At 39.4% G+C, this 26,132-nt stretch overlaps 1 protein-coding gene across 20 annotated transcripts in view; it reads left to right on the forward strand.

Annotated features, from left to right (window-relative positions):
• The window catches only part of RHOBTB1 (Rho related BTB domain containing 1), a 132,563-nt gene that overhangs the window by 32,558 nt on the left and 73,873 nt on the right, over positions 1–26,132 (forward strand). For 4 of the 20 annotated variants that reach the window (XM_054435790.2, XM_063669945.1, XM_054435800.2 and 1 more), the window contains exon 1: positions 25,267–25,567. The exons of 3 other annotated variants lie outside the window; for them this stretch is intronic. The gene's annotated coding sequence lies outside the window, so the exon portion shown is untranslated. Of the gene's footprint in view, positions 1–24,705; positions 24,889–25,213; positions 25,572–26,132 lie in introns of those variants that run through there. 13 more of the 20 variants (XM_054435786.2, XM_063669947.1, XM_063669944.1 and 10 more) reach the window with 8 other exon arrangements.

Raw genomic sequence — 26,132 nt, forward strand, 5'->3', positions numbered from 1 at the left:
AGGATAAAGCACAATTAGCAACAGCTCATTCTAAGCACTGTCTTTCTCTTAACACCAAAGTTGCTTTTCTGGCTGCTATATCAGAGTGACACCTGAAATTCCTAAGTGCTTCTCAAATATCTAAGCCAAGTCATATGTGCCCCACCCTGTATCTGCACAGTTGGGTTTAGGTTTTTTGTTTGTTTTGGACCTCCATAGGAGACCTCACATCTATTTCCATTAATGTTACCTCATTAAATTTGTTCCATCTCAACTTCAATTTTATTTTCATTTGGAATGTAGAGTGTATTCTAATTCTGTCATCTCACTTACTCACTAAGTGAAATCCTAACTTTGCATCAGCTGTAAATTTAACTAGCATACTTATACCTTCTATTTATTCAAATACCTGATTTTTTTTTATTATACTTTAAGTTTTAGGGTACATGTGCACAACGTGCAGGCTAGCTACACATGTGCACATGTGCCATGCTGGTGCGCTGCACCCACCAACTCGCCATTTAGCATTAGGTATATCTCCTAATGCTATCCCTCCCTACCTGATTTTTAACAAATATTGACAATAACAAGAACACGGTCATCAGCATTAGAAATGTCCTTCTAGACTGCCATCCATTGCCATCTCTAGCTGTGACCATTCAACAAACTGCCAACACCCCTGATGTCTCGCTCATATTTTTTCATCTTAGCCCCAAGGATGCCATGTGATGCCTTGGCAGATATCCTGTAGAAATCCAGATACCCTAATAACCACCATTGGTTAACCTAGTAACTCTTTCAGGGAAAGGAAATGATGTTCGTCTACAAGATCTGTTCCTTAGTGAATCATTTTGTGCCCGGCTGTCAGTCTCACCACGGTTTATTTGAGGCTCACTGATATGTAGACTTTGAGAAACTATCTCCCTCCCCATTTTGAAAATCAGATCCACATTCAACAATCCTTTGTTTGTGTACACCTCTCCTGCTTTCTGCAGCTCCTCAAAGATGGTCAGCAAGGGCTCAGTAGGTTTCATTGATAGCAGGGTCCTCAGCTTACTCATTGTCCCTAGCACCCAACTCTGTGTCTGCAACATAAGAGATATCCTGCTATTTTTAAGAATCAAAACACTAAAAACTTGTTATTTTGGTGCTTATACTCCTGTTTTAAAACATTGAACTAAGAATTACATATGTCTAGAAACAAAATTCATTTACACACTACATTTGAATTTTGAATTGAACAAAGGAACACTCCTACACCTGACCACATGCCATACCCACTTACCACCCTTCCATGTCATCTTTCTGTGGTTTTAAATGACATTCTCTGGGTTTCCAGAAAGATAATTTACATTTCTCCAGAGACACATTGAGCACCAGTTTTCCTGTAGAGGTGCAGATGGAGCTACATTTGAATTGGCTGGTGGAGAGGTAGGAGAGAAAAGCATAGGGCACTGAAGAAAACAAGAGGAAGGCAGAACAGAGTTCAGAGAAGTGGGGTTGTGGGGAGGCTTCCAATTCAGTCCCTCTGTCCTAGGACTGCAGTCCCTCTGCTCCCTTCTTTCCCTCCAGCACTAAATTCTCCTAGGACCAGACCCCTTTTCTACTAGCATAATGGAACTTCTCCCTTCCTAGTCTCCTTAAGTAAATTTAAGCCAGAACAGGGACATTTTGAGTGGAACAACTTCTGAACACAAGTGAAAGGGTAATATGACCAAATCTCACATTTCAATAAAATTCTGGTAATTTATTTGGATTAATCAAAATATAGAAACACCAGCATTGTCTCTTTGCCCTGGGGCTGCAATCATTTCTAAGGAATAAAGAAATGGATACACAGGGACACAGCTCTCACCCTTGAAGGCATTTAGAATGCAAAGTGTCCTCTTACACTCTCTTTATTCATCTTCTCTTCCCTCTCTGCAATAGTAGTCTATCATTTCCCTTCCAAACATCATTCTCTCCTTGACATAAACAACAAAAAGAAAAAAATCTTGCAGCTCTGTTCTTTTTCTCATCCATCAGGATTGCCATTCTCTCTCAGCTGCAGGTCTGTTTTTTGAGGGAACAATGTGTTCCTTGAACCTAAAAAGCAAACAAAGACTGGACACAGTGGCTCACACCTGTAATCCCAGCTACTTTGGAGGCTGAGGTGCAAGAATCGCTTGAACTCAGGAGGTGGCGATTGCGGTGAGCCGAGACAGGGCCATTGCACTCCAGCCTGGGCAACAGAGTGAGACTCTGTCTAAAAAGGAAAAAAAAAAACAAAAACAGGCAAACAAAGAAAAACCTAAATGTATTCTGATATATATATTTTTCTAATTAGTCTTAGATCATTTGAGAATTTTCCTTTTTACTTGCTATTCCCTTGCCCGGACTACTACTCTTTACCTGGATTTTCACAGGGCCAATGCATACCGTTCAGGTCTCCAACCTAGAGTCAGTGCCTCCTCAAACCCTGACTGTGGTGTCCGAAACAACCATACTGCATCGCTCCCTCACCCCCACCCTGCTTTATTTTCCCCAAAAGCACCATTGTTAACTGGAATTAAAGATGTGCCTTGTTTATTTATAATATTTCTCCCCAAGAACTTTGTCATGCTCACACTTGTGTCCCCAGTGCCTGGCGCAGTGCTGCTATATAGAAGTTTCTTAATAGAACACTTGGACACAGGAAGGGGAACATCACACACCGGGGCCTGTTGTGGGGTGGGGGGAGGGGGGAGGGATAGTATTAGGAGATATACCTAATGTAAATGACGAGTTAATGGGTGCAGCACACCAACATGGCACATGTATACACATGTAACAAACCTGCACGTTGTGCACATGTACCCTAGAACTTAAAGTATAATAAAAAAATAAAAATAAAAAATAAAGAACCAAAAAAAAGAAGTTTCTCAATAAACGTGTGCTCAATTAATGAAGCAAAATAGATGGTTTAAAGATTATGTAAAGCAGAGCTACACAGAAACTAGAAAGAAGATCACATAATAACCACTGCAGTGGTTTCTTTATTATAGTTTCCAACTTTTTTTTTTTTTAAAACTAGAGATAGGGTCAGGCTATGTTGCCCAAGCTGATCTCAAACTCCTGGTCTCAAGTGATCCTCCCACCTCGGCCTCCCAAAGCGCTGGGATTACAGGGATGAGCTACCACCCCTGGCCTCCAACTGTCTTTCACTTCAGAATTATGTGCAACTACATGGTAGAACTTGCTATTTTAAAGTAACTTTTGTTTTTTTTTTTAGAATATAATCAGAATTGCTTTGATCACCTGAAAAGTCACTTTGTAGACAGCTAAAAATATAGACAGATAAACTTGAAAACTTGAAAAGAAATTACTCATAATCCTAACATCAGAGAAAACTAATAAAAGTTTTTTGGTATGTTTAGAATTTTTGCAAACATCTCAATCTTTTCAAGACATTATTCCTTTCAAATTCTTATGCTATAGAATTCTTCTAGTCTGTTCTTTGAACTTTAAAAAAATCTGTTCTCATAAATTTGCCATATTTGTCTGATTTTTTCGGACCTATCCCCATCACAGTTTTTAAAATTATATATTTATTGTCTGTAAGATTCCTGTTACTTCCGCATGGCCAACCACTTCCCCCGATGAGTTAGAATTTGATTTTTTTTTTAAATATCAGTTCCTCCCTTTATTTCCTCAAATTTTCGAACAATGAAATTGCCAACAAAGCAAGACAGTGGCCTATCAGATGTCCTGAGGTTAGCAGAAAATGAATTCCAGGATGGATGGTTAGAGGTTACCATCATAAAAACACTTGTCTCATTTAGTCTTATGACTTTATTCCCCAACTATGGATAGGCCATGAGAATTAAGGTAATGGAAAAATCCTGAAGAATTGTCAAGAAACCTGTATTCATTCATTCATTCGTTCATTCATTCATTCAGTTATTAATTTTTGAAGACCTATTTTGTGTCATACATGGAGGCACTTGAAATACTGTCTTAGAATCAAAGAGCACATTACTCACAAAAGGCACACCAATTAATTCTCTTACAAATATTTATTGAACACCTACTACATGCCAGGCACCATGCTAGGCACACAAATAGGGAAGAATCATGATACCAACAATACAAACACACTTGAGTTTAAATCTACTACATGCTAGCTTATAAACTGCTGAAGCATTTTTTTCATCTATAAACTGAGGACTTAATAATAGACCACTTAAAGGACTATTATGAGACTTTAAAAAACTAAGTCATCCAAGAGTCTAGTGATACAGAGATGAGCAAAATAAATGCCCTATTCTCAAGGTACTAGGAGTTTAGTATATAATATATATAAAACCTAAGCATTTCAATAATACTTATTGAATACAATTAAATTTAATACATGGCAAAATATGCTGCTATAATATTTGTCTTCTCTACTGAATGGTAAGTTTCTTTGTATATGTACAACCCCTAACATAGTATCTGATAAGTAATGGCATACTCAAAGAATGTTAAATGGTTGAACAAATAGATGCCTTATAAGTAACTCACTCTTCCAGAGTATCACCCCAAAGTTGTGAAATTCTCTCCCAAAAGGCAGAGGGTTTATTTCCAGAGACTTCGTTTTAGTATTACTAATTTAAATTCTTCCGTAAGACTTTAGGAATGAAAGAGCAGATTAATTTCTGCCTATAAGGTAGGATTACATTAGATATCATCCCTAATTTTTAAAAAGAAGGTTGAAGTTTAATACACCCTGTAAAAATCACAAGTTGATCTTTGCTCTCCACTTGAAATTATTGAAGCTTCTCTTCCCAGAAATAAGTAACAATTTGGAAATGTTTGCATATTTTTCTCTGTACAAACTAACTTCATTAAGAAAGACTAAAAGAGCTGGAGTTTCTGGTTTCTGGGGCATTGAAAATGAAAAGCTGAAAGTCTAAACAATGACTAACACATTAGTCATAGTAAGCAGCTGTTTTCTAATAGAACAAGAAATGACATGTTTAAAATGCTGCAGGAAAATTAGGATAGACATAATAAAGAAATTTTTATCTGGCAAGAGTGACTCCAAAGCAGGTGGCCTTAGAAAAGCATGCAGTGTAAAGTTTTTTAAGTTTTATACAGCGATCCTTGAAGTAATTGTAATTACTTTTAAAATTGTCTTCCTTAATACAAGTTGAATGGATGAGATAATTTCCCAAGGTCTCAAATTTTTAGCTTGAGAGACTTTGCTTATTTTCCATGTGTCCCCTAGAGGGCAGTGGTGGCCCAAAACCCAGGAGAGGGTTTATAATCAGTTGTATCCTCTCTGGCGCCAACCTTCTCTCCAGTCTCTTTGCTAATTCACCTCACAAATCTGTCTTCTGTGAGCAAATTGGCAGTAACATGTTTATTCCTAAGTACCTAACTAGCAAAACCACTACATATTAGAAAATAACGTTGCATGCATTATATTTTTACAAAGATGGAAAAGAAAAATCTTATTTTGCAAAGATTATATTTTATGTTTGCATGTATTGTCTGCCTTAACACATGCACCAAGCTTAGTAGGTCTTTTTTGTGCATTTTTCATGAATTTGGAGGTAGAGAATGTTGTGAGACAGTGGGGAAAGGTGACAAGATGTGTCAAGGCAAACAAATCAAGGTTTTTTCCCTTCAGTTGGAAATTCATTTTGAAACAATCCTTAAGTATTACTGAATGACTACTTACCTAATCATTTATTCACTGAGGAGTTACCTAATAGTCTAAGAACCATTATTAGATGCTATCATTGGTAATGTGTGGAACAAAGAAAATATTTCAGGGAACTTACAATTTGGAAAGTGATACTAAATTACTTGATACAGGTATAAGGAAGGATGACACAGGAAGGTATCTAACTTGTGAATTTTAGTAGCAACATAACACAAAAACCATTACTGCTTTTACAAATGCTTTGGATATCTTTTGGAGGACCACAGATCTGAAATATTTTTCCTGTTCCAATGGAACACATGACCTCATGTTTTAAAGGTGATGACTAACCACAGGAAGCTTCCTAGATAGACAAAGGGAGAGCCTGAATATGCATTTTTCTAAAGCAGAGGCTTTCTGTTGTAATGTTGCTATCTAAATATTTTATTCTTCTGAGAGACATTTTTATGCAAAGGGTGCAACTTTCAAAGGAGCCTTTTTGCAGGGTTGCCCTAAAAGCCTCTTCTAATACCTGAGAATTTATCTTTCAGGATCTCTTTTATTGTAGTCAGAATATTTGCTGATTAAATTCACTTTCATCATCTGAAATTGGGAGCAAGATACAAACCTCAAGTATGCAAAGAAAAAGGTTGATGACATCAAAATTATAATTCAGTCAATATTTGCTGAGCCATTCGGGTTTCTGTATGGAGCAGAGGGCAATGAAAAGTGCCTACCCATACAGCAATGAGTGGCTTTGAGAACATTCCTGCCATAACTTTTGGTCAAACCAAATGGTGTGGTTTGTTTATGTGATCACTTGTTTATGCAGATTGCTTTGGTTGCAAATTATACATTTTTGCAATACTTCTTGGGAGAATTCTGCCATCACATCTGTAGCCGTGATCTGTATTACAATCAAGACTATTTAGATGTTAGAAAACAGATTTTCAGTCCTAACAACATGGCTGGGGATTATTTATGATATTCTAACTCTAGATTAGGAATGGCATACATTGAAACTGGTAGATATTTTAAGTGGCATTGCTTTGAAGAGTTAAAGTAGTAGAATCACAGTATTGTCAGTGTACAGGTTACTTGCTTGGGAAACCAAGACTGACTCAGAAAGAAGATAAAATTGTTCCGATGGGACCAGAAATCAGAACATTTTAAAAAACTATTTCTACTTCCCCAAAATTGACTGAGCCAGCAGTTTTTTCCAAGATCATGGTAAATTGTTTTAAGACTTACCAAAGGACAGAAGTTTTAAATACTTCTTAAATGGAAAATTTCTTTAGAGGAAAACAAAATTATGATAAAGACCTAGAAAATTATTTTATACAGAAAAAAATACTATATAATTTGCTTCTTCCTGAAGTATGGAAATTTCCCTAAAAAGCAACAAATATTATTTTGTATAAAGAGCATACTTTATACATAAGATCCAATTTGGACTTTATAAATACTTTCGACTTTATTTTGCATTTGCAATTTGAGACAAACCTGTAAATGGTTACTGTTAAATGATCATTATTCCTCCCCTGTGATGTCTGTGCACTTGTATTTATCAGTCATTGGGCGTATTTTGATATATTGTCTATTGTAGGTAAGTATCTCTTTTTCTGTTGGGAAGAGTTATATTGGTGGTCACGGACAACCAGATTATTTTGATTTTAGTTCCAACAAAGATTTACAGACTGCTAACTGCATATAAACTTTATAATGCGTAGACATTTTCTAATTTGTGGCTCATTATGAAAATTTCCCTTACAACGATCCTATCATTGGATCAAAGGTACAAAAAAAAAAAAAAATTATAAATGGGCCAGTTGCAGTGGCTCAGGCCTGTAATCCCAGCATTTTAAGAGGCCAAGGCCGGCGGATCAATTAAGGTCAGGAGTTCGAGACCAGCCTGGCCAACATGGTGAAACCCCATCTCTATTAAAAATACAAAAATTATCCGGGTGTGGTGGTGCATGCCTATAATCCCAGCTACTCAGGAGGCTGGAGCAGGAGAATCATTTGAATCCAGGAGCAGAGGTTGCAGTGAGCCAAGATCACCCCATTGCACTCCAGCCTGGATGACAGAAGGAAACTCTGTCTCAAAAAAAAAAAAAAAAAAAAAAAGGTTATAAATCACCACTGCATTAATAGCATTGCAATAACATATTGATAGAAAAATAACTTATCTTCCTTAGAATGTATAGCTTGTAAAAGCATTTTCATATATACAGCAATGCATTTGAACTTCACGCTGATCCTAGGTGAGTATGGTTAAGTCCCCCCATCTCTAAGAATTTGAGAGGTTGGGGGAGCTTCTCAAGGTCACATAGTTTGAAAATTGTTAAGCTGGTTCTCAGACAAGCTTTCACTCTGAATCTAGATCCATGTGACATTCTTATGAGGCTGTATTTACTACATCATTGTATTCATTTTATTGTAGAAGGCAGCCTACTTATATGTTGATGTAAAATATTCACAATGGTGCTATTATTGTGTGAGCAGCAATATACTTAATGCACCAGTGTTATTTGCCCCCCTTTTGGAGAGGAGAAAGCGGAGCTTCCGCAAGGTCACATAATACATCCAGAATTGTACCACTAGTAAGCAGTGGAGCCAGGGTTCTAATCCAGATGTGTCCAGCTGTAGGCATACTGTGTCTCATAGTATGTTCTTCCTGAATACAAGGTTTCCTGTGTGTTCACAAGGACATTTTTGTGAGCTCTATTTTGAGTGTAATTTGCATGGCATGCCACAGTGCCTCTTGAACATCAACAGAAGACCAACTGAAGTCACCTGGGAAGCCCCAGGGTCCTTTGAGAATGACAGCCCCACACCCCTTTCCTTTGGTTGGTTGAAGGGCTAGAAGAAAAAGAGGGGCTGGGTAAAGCACAGTTGACTCTCTGAGTACAGTACGGGTAGAGTTAGTGAATCCCCATACTTACCACCCTCCACCCCCACGAACCCCAAGTCAATGAAAAGATAAAGAAGATCTTTAGAAGGGGAGAGTTTGACAATGACCACAATCCTGCTGTCAGCTCTGTGGACATGATGGTGACAAAAAACCTTCCTGAAGTGGTAATAACAAGCTCATGGATATTAGCAGTGGTAAGCAACGGGGTAGCTGCCAAAAGGCAGCACCCACTGACATCAAAGCGTGTAGGCCAGTAGGGGTAGCTGCCAGAGCAGCCCAAGAGGTTACAGAAAATGCAATCTAATTGTAATCATTTCAAGTTCTTTACGACTTGATTATGATCGCCCATAAATAAGAAAGCATCAGATGTATGGTGGGGGCATGATCCAAGAGGAATATAACTTAAACCCCACTCAAGAATATTTCCAGTATTAATATTCCATCCAACCAAATAGTTCAAACTCTCAGACAGATACTATGAATATGACTTTCAGATAAAACAGTCATTTATTTGGTACAATATATTATGTTACAAATACAGATTATTAAATTTCTAGTTCTCTAAGGGAGCATTTTGTTCGTGTGAGTAGTTTATTTACAAATGGCAAGAACCACATGTCTGACTAGACGTCAGACTCTGTTGTGTTACTTACGTAAACATACTATTTGATTAAATTCACCAGCATAATCAATAGGGGGTTCTGGTTGTCACATTAATTACATTCTATGGAAATTCTATGGAAGCATCATTTAATTAGATTTTTCACTTAGTACTTAACAGAGTATAAGAAATGTCATCATAGTTTTTTGCACATGGTAATGAAATCATTGGTACATTACCAAGATTAAATCATACAAGAATGTCTACCCTTCTGTTTTCCTCTCTGCTAAAATTATAAAGCTTCTTACAGTACCACCTGTGATGATAGGCAGGATACACAGAATTTCAAAGCTTTCTACAACACCTACCAATCTCCATGTCAGAACAAATTAGTGTTTCCAGCCTACTGTTTATTATTATGGCATTTTAGAGCTTAATAGATCAATCTTAACATTAATACATCTGCCTTTATTGTGTGTTTAATATGTGCAGTGAATATGTTAAGTGCTCCATTTACGTAATTGTATTTAATCTTCAAAGAAACACTTTGAGTTTTCTTTCCCATTATTCAGAGGTAGAAACTGAGGCACAGATCACTTAGATGGTAAAGAATAGAGCCAGGATTGACTCCCGGTTCTGATTCATTCCATCTAGTTATTTTTTAGTTGCAGAAACAGGCCCAGAGAGATAAAGTGTCTTTCCAAAGTACACATAACTGGAAAGTGGCAGAGACAAAACTAGCGCTCAGGTTTTCTGACTCCTGCCTGTTATTTTTATTGCCAGAGCCATCACTATAGGACTGAGAAGTTCAGCTATTTGTTTGTTTGTTTGTTTCATTTTTGTTTCAGCCAATAGCAGCCAGGCTCAGAAACATGTGAGCAACATCCATTAGCACTGCTGCCTGTGATGTGTAAAGCAATCACATTTTTAATGGACTGTGTGTCTGAGTCCTTTCTTGTCCATGTAGCTTTTAAAGTGATCTGGAGTAAATCTATTGCTCACTTGGCAATCAGTATTTGGCATTGTTCCTCAAATGGTGGAGTTAGATGTCTAGATTTTGCTTTCTCCCACATCCCTGGAAACTTTTCCCAGAGAGTGCCATACTGTAGGTCCCTTTTCCAAGAGCAAGAACTGTGACTGTTTCATAAAGAACCTTTCAGCCTAAACAGCAAATATGTGGCCATGCCTTTCCCTTGCTTTAAACACTCAGATAACAGTTTGTTTTGTATTTTTTTAATCACAGATAGGTGTTACATTTTACCAGTTGCTTATTTGTATCTGTTGAAATGAACATATGCTTTTCTATTTTACTAATGTGGTGATTTATGACTGATTTTTGAATGTTGCGGCAACTTTGCATTCCTGACCACTTAGTCCTGATGTACTATCATTTGTATATACTGAGAGGCAGGGCTCACTGGACACCACCAAAGTAATAGTTTACCAAAATGAAGATGCCACTATATTAATTACAAAAATGAAGCCTTTTTATTTAAATATCCTACTCTGGGCCGGGTGCGGTGCCTCACACCTGTAATCCCAGCACTTTGGGAGTCCTAGGCAGGAGGATCACTTGAGCCGAGGATTTGGAGACCAGCCTGCACAACATGGCAAAACTTCATCGCTATTAAAAATACAAAAATTTACTGGAAATGGTGGTGCACACCTGTAATCCCCGCTACTCAGGAGACTGAGGTAGGAGGATCACCTCTTCCCAGGCAGTCAAGGCAGTGAACTGTGATCGTGCCTCTGTACTCCAGCGTGAGCGACAGAGTGAGACCCCTTTTTGAACAAACAAACAAAACAACAACATAAACCCAAAAAGCTTCTACTCTGTCTTCTGTGTTAAAGATGTGGTTGATGGTTGATATTTTGTGAGATTCTCCTGAAAAAAAATGTTTTGGAAATCCATATCTATATAGTGTTTCAATTCCAAGTTTTGCCCTATAGATCCATTTATTCCTACTCTTCAAATAAAAAAGAAAAATTTTAACTTCTCTGACCTATGCAATATTAAGATCCCAAACCTCTTAAAAACTAAAATCTGTCAAGTTCCTTTTGCAAGACGGTTGGCTCAGAAGTTTGAGCTTCTAAAGAAATGAGAGTTTAACATTTTTATATTGGACATATTTTCAGAAAATTTAGAATCCCATTAGTGTTCTTTATAACATGCTGTGCTCAAAACTAAATTTTTTCAGGCTTCAACCTTATGCATATAAAAATGGGTTCACCTCAAGTTCCTTATGATTTTCCTCTAGAGGTGCTTGACTTTTCTGCCTCCTTTAGTTTGACATTGGCTGTTTTGTGTACTGAGTCTTTTCACCACATGTCCCGAGGATCCAATTACTGGCTTTTTAATGAGATTAACTGTGGGGTCTGTATCTGTTCTGGCAGACACTCACAAGTGGTGTCTGGTCACAGTAAGTCATTCCACTTTTCAGTAATACTGTATTATGGTTGTGAATTTGAGTTTCATTTAGACTTTCAGTTTTAATCCTTGAACTCCCCTTTCTAGGTATGTGGTATTTCACAAGTGACTTAACCTCCCATACCTCAGCTTTCATGTCTGTGCAGTGGGAATGGTAAATGAGATACAGTGGGAAATGCACTGAACAGTGTGTCAGCTATGGAGTGAGCATTCAATAAATATCATTACCATTGGACAAGTAATTATGAATCTCTTTCAGTTATTCAGAAGCATGTTATTAAATTTCCAAGTTATCCAAAAACCTTTTTTTTTTTTCTTTTACCACTACTTACTCACTTGGATCTGCCTTTTAGCACTTTCAATATCATTTTAGCATTTGATTCAGTATGGTTGGTTTTGAGGATGGGAGAAAAGGGGAATTTGTGTTGACTGTAAGGCTTGGTGGTGGCTGCACCACTGCACCAATTTGGGAACCATTTAAGTCCCTCAGAAGACTACAGTCCTGCACCATATAATGACATTTCAGTCAACTGTGAACAGCACATACGACAGCGGTCCCATAACATTATAATGGAGCTGAAAAATTATTTCCTAGTGACATTACAGCCATCTGAACACCACACATTACTCACATTCTATGATGCTACTTCTGTAAACAAATGTACGAAGCTGACGGTCATATAAAAGTATAGAACATATTAATACAATTAGGTACAGCACATAGTATTTGATAAGGATAACAAGGGACTCTATTACTGGTTTATGTGTTTACTATCCTTTTTGTCGTTATTTTAGAATGTACTCCTGTTTATATATATTTTAAGTTAAGTGTCAAACAGCCTTAGGCTGGTCTTTCAGGAGGTATTCCAAAAGAAGGCATTGTTATTGTCATAGGAGAGGACAGCTCCATATATGTTATTGCCCCAGAAGACAAAATTGTTATAAATATAACAAAATGTTTAAATGAAAAATACTTCATCAATCATGATAGCACATTCTTAATGTTCAAGATAGTGATATGTTCTTTTTTCAAGCTGTAAACAAGTTTGATGCACATATGGGTTCCTGTTTCCCTTGCGTTCAAACTCTGGACTCTTCTGAGTATCTGTAACTGACACATTGTAGACCACAAATTTAGACTAAGGGAATGCATTCTAATACTGAGTCAGCTGCCTCTCTGCTACCCTAATTACTGTGTTTGATAATAACATTTTCCAGTGGGACAAAATGTGGAGGTGAAAGACAGTGATATTGATGATCCTGACCCTGTGTAAGCCTAGGCTAATGTGTGTGTTTGTGTCCTAGATTTTAACAAAAAAAAAGTCTAAAAAGTAAAAACATGAAAATAAAACACTTTAAAAAATAATAAAACTTACACAATAAGGATACAAAGAAGATATTTTTGTACAGCTATACAATGTGTTTGTATTTTAAGCCAAATGTTATTATAAAATAGCCAAAAGGTTTTTTAAAAATTAAGTTTACAAAATAAAAAAGTTATAGTAACATAAGATTAATTTATCAATGAAGAAAGAAAAATATTATCTTATGAATATAGTGTAGCCTGAGAGTACAGTGTTTATGAAGTCTACAGGAATGTGTAGTAATGTCCTAGGCCTTCACATTCACCCACTATTTACTCACTGACTCACCCAAAACAACTTCCAGTCCTGCATGTTCCATTCCTAGTAAATGCCCTATACAGGCGTACCATTTTTTAAATCTTTTATTCATATTTTTACTGTACCTTTTCTATGTTTAGATACACAAATACTGATCATTGTGTTACAATTGCCTACAGGATTCAATCCAGTAACATGCTGTACAGGTTTGCAGCCTAGAAACAACGGGCTATACCATATAGCCTAGGTATGTAGTAGGCTATGCCATCTAGGTTTGTGTAAGCACAGTGTACGATGTTTGCACAATGATGAAATTGCCCAAGGACATGTTTCTCAGAATCTATCCCTGTTGTTAAGGGATGCATGACCGTGTTACCAGACTATTAACAAATGAGGCCCACTGTGATACTTTTGCAGAATACCACATGATAGTAGTTCAATGTGTTGAGTGAGAAAATTAATAACTAAAAGTTGTTATAAATGTAACAAAATGTTTAAATGAAAAATACTTCATCAATTGTGATAGCACATCCTTAGTTTTCAAGATAGTGATATGTTCTTTTTTCAAGCTGTAAACAAGTTTGATGCACATATGGGTTCCTGTTTCCCTTGCGTTCAAACTCTGGACCCTTCTGAGTATCTGTAACTGACACATTGTAGACCACAAATTTAGACTAAGGGAAGGCTTTCTTACACTGAGTCAGCTGCCTCTCTGCTCCCCTAATTACTCTGTTTTATAATCAGCATTGCTGGTACACAATAGTCTGGCAATTTAAATGGAAGTATTTGTGCTACATAATGATAGCTGGCAACTCTCTGTGGTTTGGGATAGCTCAGGACAGATACTCCTTGAATAACTGCCCTGCTCAATCAAAAGGAAGCATTCTTGTTATGTTGCTGTGCATGATTGATCCATGTCTGCACAGCATTTTTTTGTTATTTACTCTGATGTTCACAAAATGTGTTCAGTTAACACGTGAATTGAATTGTGGCATTTTAAAACCATAAAGAAGTTTCCTCTTGCTGGCTGGGTGTGGTGGCTCACGCCTGTAATCCCAGCACTTTGGGAGGCCGAAGCAGGCGGATCACGAGATCAGGAGTTCAAGACCAGCCTTGCCAACATGGTGAAACCCCATCTACTAAAAATACAAAAATTAGCTGGAAGTGGTGGTGCATGCCTGTAGTCCCAGCTACTTAGGAGGCTGAGGCAGGAGAATTGCTTGAACCCAGGAAGCGGAGGTTGCAGTAAGCAGAGATGGCACCACTGCATTCTAGCCTGGGCAACAGAACGAGATTACATCTTAAGAAAAAAAAAAAAAAGAAAGAAAGAAAAGAAAAGATTCCCCTTGTCAAATAAGTATGGGTAGCTCAAGGTGGACTATTTCCCTCTTATAAATGCATAATTTACTTTCACATATAAATGCCCTGAGAACCCTTATTAGAAATTATAATTTTCTTTAAGAAGAGGATAAAATATGAACTATTTCTGAAACTTGACCATTTATGTTAAATAATAAGAGACTATTTCCCTTTTTTTAATAGTTTCACTCAGGGCTGGTACAACAGAACACACTTTGGGAAATGTTACTTGACCAACTTATCTCCTTTTATTTATTAAATTCACTATTTGGGTAATTTCAAATATGATTTTGTCACCTTTCCTTCCATCCAATTTTTCTCCTCTTTCTCATCCTTTTTTTCAAGTAGGTTTCCAGATTTAACAAATAAGAATACGCGACACCACTGACACTTGAATTTTAAACAAACTGAATAATCTCTTGGTACAGGTATGTCCCAAATATTGCATGGGATATTTGAATGTAATTGGGTGTCCTCTATTTCATCTGGCAACCCTAAACCCAAGCCAAATGATAGCCATCAGTGAGTAAATAATAAAACTGTCAGTTTAATTTAATAAGAAGAACATGGAAAGAATTCATTCAGTGCTCATTGAATATGTTTTTAAATATTTCCAAAATAAAAGTGTAAAGCCTTTTTGAGACTGCTATATCTTCTGTATTTTTATAATAATTTCAACATGAAGAGTGTAATAACCCTGGTACTCTGGTCTGTCATAAACTCTTTTACTCCACTCAGAGCACTTTCATTTTACAGAGGAGGAAACTGGACTCAGAGAAGTGACTTGACTTGCCCAAGGAAATTCTCCCACAGGAGCTGATAACTGCCAGGCTTGAGGCGTTTTCTACTTTCAAGCCAATGGTCTATATTCTCACCAAGCTAATGTTCATTGTGTTTGTAGAGGCAAATAAATAAATAAATAAAACTACACACAAACACACACACACATACACTTTTAAAAAAGGTAATGGTTATAATTAGCCAAGTTTACCGCTTTAATTGATTAAACCACAATAACATAGAATAGAGTTAAAGTAAATTTAAAGCTTAAAATTACACTGGATATAACTTAATGTTTCTTGTAACAGGACATTTTACTATCTCCCAATATCTCAGTCCCTCATTAATGTGTAGTAGGAAAGAGTATAAACTGAAAGTGAATTTCAAAGGGTTTTTCATGTGTCTTTGTGTTTCTATTTATAAACTATTGTTCAGGATATATATGCTTTTTTTTCATCATTAGCCACCTCAACTGTTTTATCTAGAAGAAACATCAAGCCCAGAAATATTACAGTATAAACAAGATACTGTTATTACACTAGACTATACTGTTATCACTGTAATAACAGTATACTATATACTGTAATTACAGTATAAATGATAATGCTTATAAAAACAACAGGTGTGATAGATTTCTTTCTATAGAAAACAGAACTCCTTATCTTCACAGTACATGGCATATCACCTCTGTTATTAAAAAGAGGAATTGTTTGGATTGAGGTATTGAAAACTGTTAAGACAAAAGTCGCTTAGGTACTACTTTTTGTTTCCTAGGAGTGCCTCATTTGGTATTCATCCCACACAAATGCCACTGTTTCTTTAGGTGCCATGTAACTTCAGAGAAAGGCATGAGAGAAGCCGAGCCTTCAGCAAGGATATGGGATTGGCCAAGAATTAAGAAGAAAGAAGCCTCACTTTAGAACTAATGGGGTCTTGTGTGTATAGCTTATTCCCCCACTGAATGGATATGGATACTTAAGCATCGAGAAATCTTTATTCTCTACTTGAATAGTTGAGAACAAACGATACACTCACGAGGAGGCTAACCTTACCCATGTTGTCCATATAGTTAAATGAAATTTTATAATAACTCCATCTGTTGAAATGGGCTGTGTGTTTTTCTGCATGACTTTCCCATTTTATCTCATCAACCTGACCTTGCTGGCACAAGGTACAATCACTGTAGTATCCTGCTTGTTTCATCAGGAAGTGGAGCAGTAGTTTAATTTGTTAAGGAAATCCCAAGGAATGAACTAAAGATTGCATTGTGTATTTTCCCACAAATTGTGTTTTCTTTGAATTCATGGTTGTGAGGGCATATTGCTCATCGACACCTGATCCGCAAGTATTGGCTGTTTGTCAAAGACCCCAAGAATCCTGAAGTTGTCACGTCATAGAGATCAGTTCTCTTCAACTCTACTCAACCTTTAATCTACATGAAACTTTGGATATATAAAATACTAAGGTAGTTTACCTGAGTTTGATACCAGAATTTAAGATGAGCTGTAGCCCATTAGTCTTTCAAGTAAGTATACAGGGTGATGTCATGCATTGTAATCAGCAATACTTTGAATGAATAAGGAAGGGTAAATATGAAATGCTAATTATATGAAAGTAGAATCTTTCTCTGTCAGTAGTGCCTACTTTAAGATGAATAATACTTTCTAAGTATTTGACCTGTGGCAAGTGACTTGCTCTTTTTGATCCTCGGCTTCCTCATCTATAAAATGGGGATAATAGTGGTGCCTCCTTCATTAAGTCATTGTGAGGAGTTAATGAAAGTGAGTGTAAAAGCATTTGGCTCCATGTCCAACACATAGTGGGTACTTACTAAGTGCTAATTAGTATTATTACAGCTTAAAAAGACAGGTGATGATCTTGGTGTTTATTATTATCATGCGCACTAGTCCCATACTTGTTTATGACACTGTAATCTTTGTGAAACATTTTTTATGATTTCAAAGTGCCTTTTCATGGGTGATCAGTGTTGACAGTGATCACAGTAGAACAGATAACACCATAAAAGACTGTTTTAAAATTCCAGCTTTAAAATTCCAGCTTTGTCATAAATCATATACCTGGCCTTTATATATGAGTGATTAGAAGAAATTATAACTAATGTGTCTTATAAAAGTTTTATCATGTAATCTTCTTTTTTTGGGGGCAGGGGGCGGTGACAGAGTCTCGCTCTGTGGCCCAGGCTGGAGTGCAGTGTCATGCTCTCAGCTCACTGCAACCTCCGCCTCCTGGGTTCAAGCAATTCTCCTGCCTCAGCCTCCTGAGTAACTGGGATTACAAGCGCCTGCCAGCATGCCCGGCTAATTTTTTGTATTTTTAGTAGTGATGGGGTTTCATCATGTTGACCAGGCTGGTCTCAAATTCCTGACCTCAGGCAATCTGCCCTTCTTGGCCTCCCAAATCAATTACCATTATTAACAACCATTGACTATGCACTTTCCTGCCCAAAGTGCCATTCAAAGCACCATGGGGATGGAGAAGCATGAAGCTTCCGTGCCTCTCACCAAATCTTCAAGCTCCTCTAAGATTGATACCGTGACAGGATGTGAGCCTTAGCCTCTGATCCCTGGAATCATCGGCTTATGTTTACAAGCTAAGTGATTGTGCACCTTCGATGCTGATCCTGAAGTGTTTAATAGCTTATGTCACCCACATGTGATGCAGTTAACTACTTGACCATAAAGGGGGAGTTTACCAAATGATAAATTTAGGTCATGTGAAATATTAAAGTAGGCATAAATATTTACAGAGCTAAGGATACTCTGAAATTGTGTGCAGAGAGGATATTATTGAGTCCAGCACAAGAAGTGAGGTCATCTTTGCTTTTAGATTAGGAACCATTATGAAAGGAGTGGTGGTGCCAATTAAGGAAAGCCTCACAATTCAGCTTCTTTCCAGGAACTGATGGGTAGGTCTCCTTCCAGGACACTGGTGTTTCTAAAGCACTTGTATTCCTTTTGAAGTGGTATCTATACACAAGTTAGTGTACTGTACACTAAATTACTTCAAAAGCTTTGCATCCACATAGTCAGAAGAGCAGGGTTAGATTAAATGACATGTATATTACAGATGCTTGGTATGCAGGAAAATGTGATATGAACATAGGGGAAATTATTTTTCTGAAATAGGGTGTTTGTGTATGTATTTGTAGTCCACTTATTTTCCTAGTTTCTGCATGTAGTTTAGCTAACTTGTACAGATGGGAGAAAACACAGCAGTTGCAAGTCAACGGCAGAGCAGAACATTCAAACCTCAAATACTAAATTTTCTACCTCTACAATTTGGTGGAAGCTTTTATGTATAATACTTACAGTGAACATTTGGGGAGGGAGGAGTTGGGGGAATGATACAGTTGCTATATTATTAATCTTTGGCACTCCTAAATCAAATGATACCCTATGCTGCACAGCATTGTTTAAGGGGCCTCATAACGAGCCCATTTTTACACTTACGAGTAGGTATAGAGCTTTACATCTTACAAAACATTTTCCACAAACATTATTTCATTTAGTCCCCTTAAGGACTTTTTGGAAAGTTATTATTCTTGTCCCCATTTGATATATGGAACTTTGCGGTGCAGTGGGTTAAGGAAGTAGCACAGAATTACATCCTAGTTAGTGAGATGGCCAAAATACAATACCGTTTTCTTTCTCTTTCTGTTACCCTCTGATCCCTTTAATCTGTGTTTCGTTTTTGGTTTTTTAAACTTGTTTCATAAAGAGAAAGTTATATGAAACAGGTGGTCAGGCAAGATAGCCTTAAATGTGCTATGACACATAAATGTAATTTATTTTTAATTAGGTAAAGTTGGAATCTAGCATTAACACCTTTTGTAGTATTAAGAATGTAGTTCATGAAATAAATTTCTCTCAAATGTAGATTTTTTCCAGTATAAAATCATATTTTTGCTTTTTAAAATGTCAAAGATACACATTATACATTAAATTGTTGTCTTTTTCTTTTCTAGAGTTGTGACATACATGTTTTCCAATCTGCTATGCCATGCCTAAACAAAGTCAGACAGATGACCATAAAAACTGTTTTCTACCTCCTCTTATGCATGTTGAGCTAGACCAGTGGAACACCATCTTGGTAGGACAAATTTTGACAGAAAGACTGCAGTTAGAGTTGCAAAATTTGCAAAATCACATTTTTACCAAACTCACCCTACCCCAACAGAAAACCTAATGAATGAATCCACACAGAAAGGACGTTAGGCAAACCTACACAAATAATTTAACGTGCTATAAGAAAAGGTTGCCTTTTGGTCTAATTTTCAGTAAATAGCCTACATTTCATTGGTGCCCAGTAAAATAGAAACTGCAATGGAAAAGATACTTTGTCTTCATAGAACTAACAATGAAAAGTACACAGTATCTAATGCTTCTGTTTTTAAATGGATAATCATAGGAAATGCCAAGAATAGATCCATTAGGTTAGCCTGAGTATTTATCTATAAATTTGTTTCCAAAGTTATGCTTTTTTTTTAAAAAAAAAAAAAAGGAAGACGCTTCTCCTGGAAACCACGTCAATACCAACAGTCATAACTGGACTGCAAACCTAAGAGTTAATTTCCACCTGTAGCTTTTAGGAAAAAGACATCACTTTTTAGTTGATTCCCACACCAAAACTTGCTGCGATTTCCCCCAGAACAGTGGGAAGAAAATAGGATCTTTGGAGATCTGAAGAGTTGGTCTGAGTAACACCTGAGATAATTCCCAAGTAGTCAAAATCCTGCAGAGCTGGGGCACTCAGGCTGAAGGGTCTTTCACTTTTACCCAAGTGCAAAAACTATGAACACACATATTCGTTCAAAGACAGCCTGTGGTATTTGGGACAGAAAGGGTTAGTGATGGTAGGTTATGCCTTGATGTTGACATATCCATGACATGAAAGCTGGGGAAGGGACCCTAGATGGAAGGCTGGACATCATCTTGTTTGAGACTTGTCTGACTCAGAAGCACCTTGGAGAAGCATCTACTTTAGCAGAAATACTAGAGTGACTGAACGCAATAAGGTATTTTAGGAGAAACAGAGGTCCCAGGAGGTCAAGTCATTTTCTTTATGAACCATCAATACTTAGCATTAATGAAGAGCCTCAGAACAGTCAGTCTTTCCTGTTTGTCATCACTAGCTGGAGCCCAACAGCCTATTAGGCCCGTGCTGTCCAGACTGACCTCATTGCTAGAAGCTAACGTGTAAAATGATTTGTACAAGGAAGTTGCCACTAAACCACTGCTAAAGGCCAGTGCCCAGCCTTCTTATTCTCCTCTGTAGTCCAGAAGCATTTCCTTAAAAGTCAGAAAATCCATAAGCATGAGCAGCATAAATATGTCACCAGCCTCTTCCTCTTTAGGATGCCAAAAAGTTGTCGGGTGTTATTAAAGCCACTGGCTTAACTGCAAGAATCTACTCCAACAACTGTTTCTCAATATACTTTCTATCAAACACTTATTTTTAAAATGGGCCATACATGAGCTTATTCTCTTTCATGCTTCAAACCCCTGTTAGTACTAGTCCCCAAAATTTCTCTGTAACTCCTGGAACTCATCATCCAGGATAATTTCTTCTAAATAGCCAATGACAGCATCACATGCTGCATCCAGAGCAGAGAGATGGACAGCATGAATCTCTCTTCTTAGGTTAGTCCTGATTGGACAAAGCCACTGCTGTGACCAGCTGCATTGGCCCCAGGAGGCATCTGCACCTGTCACAAGGCTCAGCCTTGGCTACACGCGGCTAAGGTCTCTCTGTTTCTTACCAACCACTGAAATGCAGCCTTATAAAATAAACCTGAAAAGACCCTTTCTATGGAGTTTTATGTAAGTACTTCTCTTACCTAAGAATGTTCTTGATAAAATTGATGGCAATAGAAATGTTGAACAATATATTTGAGTTGAAAATAGAGTTCCCTTGGGATGGTAGTACTTAATTTGAAATTTGAAAATTCTACCACCCCAGAATGTATTTTTTTAAACTCTTAAAAACTCAACAGTAAAAAGACAGACAATACAGTTATAAAATAGGCAAAAGACTTGAGCAGATATTTCAGCAAAGAGGAGATAAGAATGGCAAAAAAAGCCAGTGAAAATATATTCAACATTATTATTCATTAGGGGAATGCAAAGTAACACTACAATGAGTTGTCTCTACACAACTATTATAACAAGTGAAATTTTGTAAAAAATGATGATAATACAAATGCTAGTGAGGATGTGGAGATGTCTCATACATTACTGGTGGAAATGTGAACGGTGCAGCCATTCTGGAAAATGGTTTAGCAGTTTTTTATTTAGCATACGACCTAGCAATTGCATTCATCAGTATTCATCCCACAGAAATAAAAACTTATGCTCACACAAAACCTATACACAAATGTTTACAGAAGTGTTTTTCATAATATTAATAGCAAAATACTGGAAACTACTCAAATATCCTTCAGTGGGTGAATGGATAAACTCTGATACATCCATGCAATAAAAATTTAATTCAGCAATAATAAGGAATGAACTATTGATACGTTCAACACCATGGATGAAATTCAAGAGCATTATGCTTAGTAAAAAAACAAAAAAACAAAGTCAATCTCAAAACATTACATACTTACGTTCCCATTAATATAACAGTCTCACAATAAAAAAACTCTAGAGATGGAGAACAGATTAATGGTTGGGGATTGGGGGTGCAAATATGAAGAGGTAGTATGAGAGGATTCTTTTGTGATAGTGGAACAATTCTATGTCTAGATTGTGGGATTTTTTTTAATCCTATGACTTTGATAAAATATTTGCCATAAAAGCTAGTCAAAAGTTTTAAAATCACCTTTGTGCAATAGAAACATGAAAGTGTTTAAAGATACAGTGTTGCTTTAATTCCATTTAGGTACCATTTTTTATGTTTACTTAAAGGGAATGGTACTGATTCTATCAGCAAGCAATGATTGTAGTATACAAAAATGGATGTTTTCATGGAAATAACAAGAGCAGAGATACACTCATGACAGTGATTACAGGCGTTATTTGATATGATTCCTTTTCTCTCTTTTCCTATTAGCAAAATACGGTCTGTACTACTTGCTGCATTTTCTCCAACTTTTCCACAGTCTGAGATTTTATAAGTAAAGTTTGGGGCTGCATAGTACCATGTGGCAACGTCTTTCTCCCATCACTGCCCTTGTTTGGAGGGACTTTCCAGGACAATGACTTTTCCTCTGCTGTATCTGAATTACTGTTGATATCAACTTATTTTCTTGAAAGGTCTTCCAGTTTCCCTCAGATTTAGGCATTCAACTAGGTAATTCCAACATGGCTGACTGTTCTTTATCCCCTTTAGAAGGAGCATCTTTTGGAAGCCTGTGAGCCTTGGTGTGCCCTGGGGGTGGAGGTCAAGAGCTGAAGGGTACCCTGCCAGGTGGGGTCTTTGTATGTCTTTCTGGTATAGGCGCCTGCCTATTATTTAAGAGAAGCATGACACTGAACTTTTTTAAATTTAGAACTGAGAAAATGGAAGAAACTGAGGAAAAGCAGGCTGTTAAAAAAGCAGGTCAGTGATAAAATAAGACTTCGGCACAGACCACCCTAGGTGCAAATGCAACTGTCAAGACATCAGAAAACTAACTTCTCCATGCCTGTTACCTCGTCTGTAAAATAATTAGGATAATTATAGCATCTGCCTCATCAGTTGTTGTGGGGATTACATGAGAAAATGTGTTTTAAGCCACCCAGCCCTGTGCCCGCCACATATGAGGGCCACGATACACGTTGATTCCCATTTCTTTTGAGTTTCTACCCTATTTTTTAGCTGCCAGGGCAATTTGATGAGAAATGGCTTGCAATGAAGAGGACTGATTGCTAGGCGTGAACAGGGTTAATTAACTTTTCCCAAGAAATTTGTACCTGAAAAGAATGTATTTTGATTAAGCCTTTCTAGATGGAGTCATTTTGCAATATACTAACGTAAGTCAGCTTTTTTTTTTTGTTTTTTGTTTTTTGTTTTTTCTGAGAAGGAGTCTTGCTCTGTCGCCCAGGCTGGAGTACAGTGGCGCGATCTCGGCTCACTGCCACCTCTGCCTCCCAGGTTCAAGCGACTCTTCTGCCTCAGTCTCCCAAGTAGCTGGGACTACAGGCGTGCGCCACCACACCCAGCCAATTTTTGTATTTTTAATAGAGACGGGGTTTTACCATATTGGCCAGGCTGGTCTCGAACTCCTGACCTCGTGATCCGCCCGCCTTGGCCCCCCAAAGCGCTGGGATTACAGGCGTGAGCCACCCCTCCCCCACCCCAGGCCGGGAAGTCAGTTTTATGCCAAGTAAATGATCACCCACCTCTTGGATGTGTTCTCGGAGTAGACACCTGTACTTGACTTTTCACTACCCTCTCTTTCTGATATCAAAGACTAGGGCCTTGGTAACTCTATTTTCAAAGATACTGCTGTGGGAATGGCTTAAACAAATGAGGTTGCCAGTGATAATATTCCTCGTAAAAACATTGGATTCCACTATTTTCTGGAGTCTCTGGGGGATTCACAGAGCACCAGGCAAGGCTTTGACTTCAAGAGAATACAAGCAAGTGAGGAAGAGTAGAAATATCCACTGGACTGGAATTCACCTAGGAATCTTGGCTGGAGGGTAATTCATCAGGAAACTGAAGACGGTTTCCTGGAAGAAACTGAGGGACCGAGAAGTGTGTTTGCTTTTAGAATTTTTTCACGCATCCTGTTTTTGGGGGGATAAGCCAAAGAAGTATCCCTTGTAATAGGATGGACTCTCTTTTCCCAGTCCTTCAGTATCTCAGGAACACATTACCTGAGAACTGGTGAGGCCAAGAATGACATTGTTTCCATCTTTGTATCCCCAGCTCTCCCCACACAGCCTACTCAATAAAGGTTTATTAAATGAATATATTCATTCCTCTGGGTAGCTGAACACAGTTGTGTCTTTATTCCCCAGTGATCTCTTTACAGGCTAGGAGTGATGGGTTTTGTAAGGCATACTGATGTTAGCAGGCTGACTGAAAGCTCCCTGATGGCAGGGACCCGTTTGTTTGCTTTCGCGGTCACCTCCGTAGAGCTTGGCAAGGCACCTGGCATCTTGTCGCTCTATAAGCATTTATGCGAATGCATGAAAACTACCCCTGGTTCTGTCCTCAGAACTCACAGTCAGCCTGGAAGAGAGAGAAGTTTCTGTGAGGAGGCATGGGCTGTCTTGGTTTGGAAGACCAAGACAGCCCATGGAGGCCACAGTCAATTTCACCTCCTCACTCAGCCATTTGCAGGAGGTTGTAAATCACCTCGGGACCCGGGTCGGGGTCAGCGGTGCGTCCCTACGCCCCCCGGGGGGACCCCTCCCGCCAAGTCGCGGAGGAAGGTAACCCAGAATGGAGGAGCCAGCCAGCACGTGCAGCCGCCCAGGGAGGAGGAGGCTGGGCTAACGCAGCCCTTAGTCAGCAGCTGGGCTCGGTTTTGAAACAAAAGCCAATGTCCTCCCTCGGAGTCCGCGGCCGGTCAGCTCCTAGGGGGAAGAAAGCCATGCTGCCCAGCCGGTTAGTGGCCCAACTTACTTTTCCAGAGCCTGGGACAAAGGGCCAGCAAAGGCACGGGAGTGGGTGGGATGTTGGGGATGGGGTACCGGGACACAGATGGCCCAGACTCTCCCCTCCCGGCAGCGCGGGGAAAGGGCCGGGGTCTCCCATGCTCTGTGTCGGTTTGTCCCGGGCGATCCGCCTCCGTGCCCGGGCCCGTCGGGTCTGCGTAGAGCCGAGGCACCTTTGCCACCCGTGTCCCGGAGCACAGACACACCAGGCCCCGGTTTCATGAATGAAATCCAATCGTGTGGATATAAATAGCCGCGAAGGCTGCTAACGTCACAGTGCGAGCGGCGGCCGCCACGGCGGCGGAGCGAGGTGCCGGGTGCTGCGTTCCGCCTGGCTGCCCCGCCTGGGAGCGGGGTGGGGGCAGGCGAAGGGGAGGGCTGCGGGTGGAAAGGGGCGAGCCCCTCTCGCCCGGGACTGGGAAGAGCGACCACGGCGCCGGGCGAGGCGGCTGGGCGAGGCAGTGCCATGCTGCCTTTGTGCAAAGTTGGGCGGCGGGCGGCGCGCCGCGCGCAGGGGCCCCGCACACCCGCGACCGCGCGCAGCCGTGGCTGCTGCTGAGTGGCGGGGGCCCCCCCGCTCCTCCCGGCCCTTGAAGGCGGAGAGAGCTCGCGTCTCGCTCGGCTTCAGGGTAGGTTCTGTGTCGTGAGTGCTCTATGCTATGAAACTTCTCCGAGCAGCCGCTGCGGAGCCCCAACCGCCCCGGCCCCAGCGGGTGGCAAGTGGGGGCCCTGGGCCGTGCCACGCGGCCAGCAGCGCCCCGAGAGAGAGTTGTGGGACCGAGCCGCTAGGGGGGCCTCCCTCGCCTCTCCGAGAGGCCGGGAACCCTCCCATCAGAGGCGAGCACAAGAGATTTCTAGGAGCGCCCGCACAGCCGCACCCCTAACTTGGAGCTGAGAAAATGTACAACAGGCACCCTTGGCAGGCTGTCTGCGCCAGGGAGGGGGTGGTGCCGCGCCGACGAGAAGGCGCTTCCCCTTCGAAGGCCAGTGTGGGGAGGCCGGGCGGGGACCGGAGGACCTGGACAGGGGAATACGCTAGCCCCTTTGGCGCTTGCACCCTCTTGAGAGTTGACTGGCCAGCCCACAGTCGCTCCCCTCCCCTCCCCCGCAACCCCGTGTCTATGGAGTCTGTTGTGAGTTGCTGTGACAACAGGAGGAGCTGCCATGAGGGGCTTGCAGAGCACCTTACCTTGT

This window comes from Pongo pygmaeus, chromosome 8 (assembly GCF_028885625.2).
Source record: "Pongo pygmaeus isolate AG05252 chromosome 8, NHGRI_mPonPyg2-v2.0_pri, whole genome shotgun sequence".
Classification (NCBI taxonomy): Eukaryota; Metazoa; Chordata; class Mammalia; order Primates; family Hominidae; genus Pongo; species Pongo pygmaeus.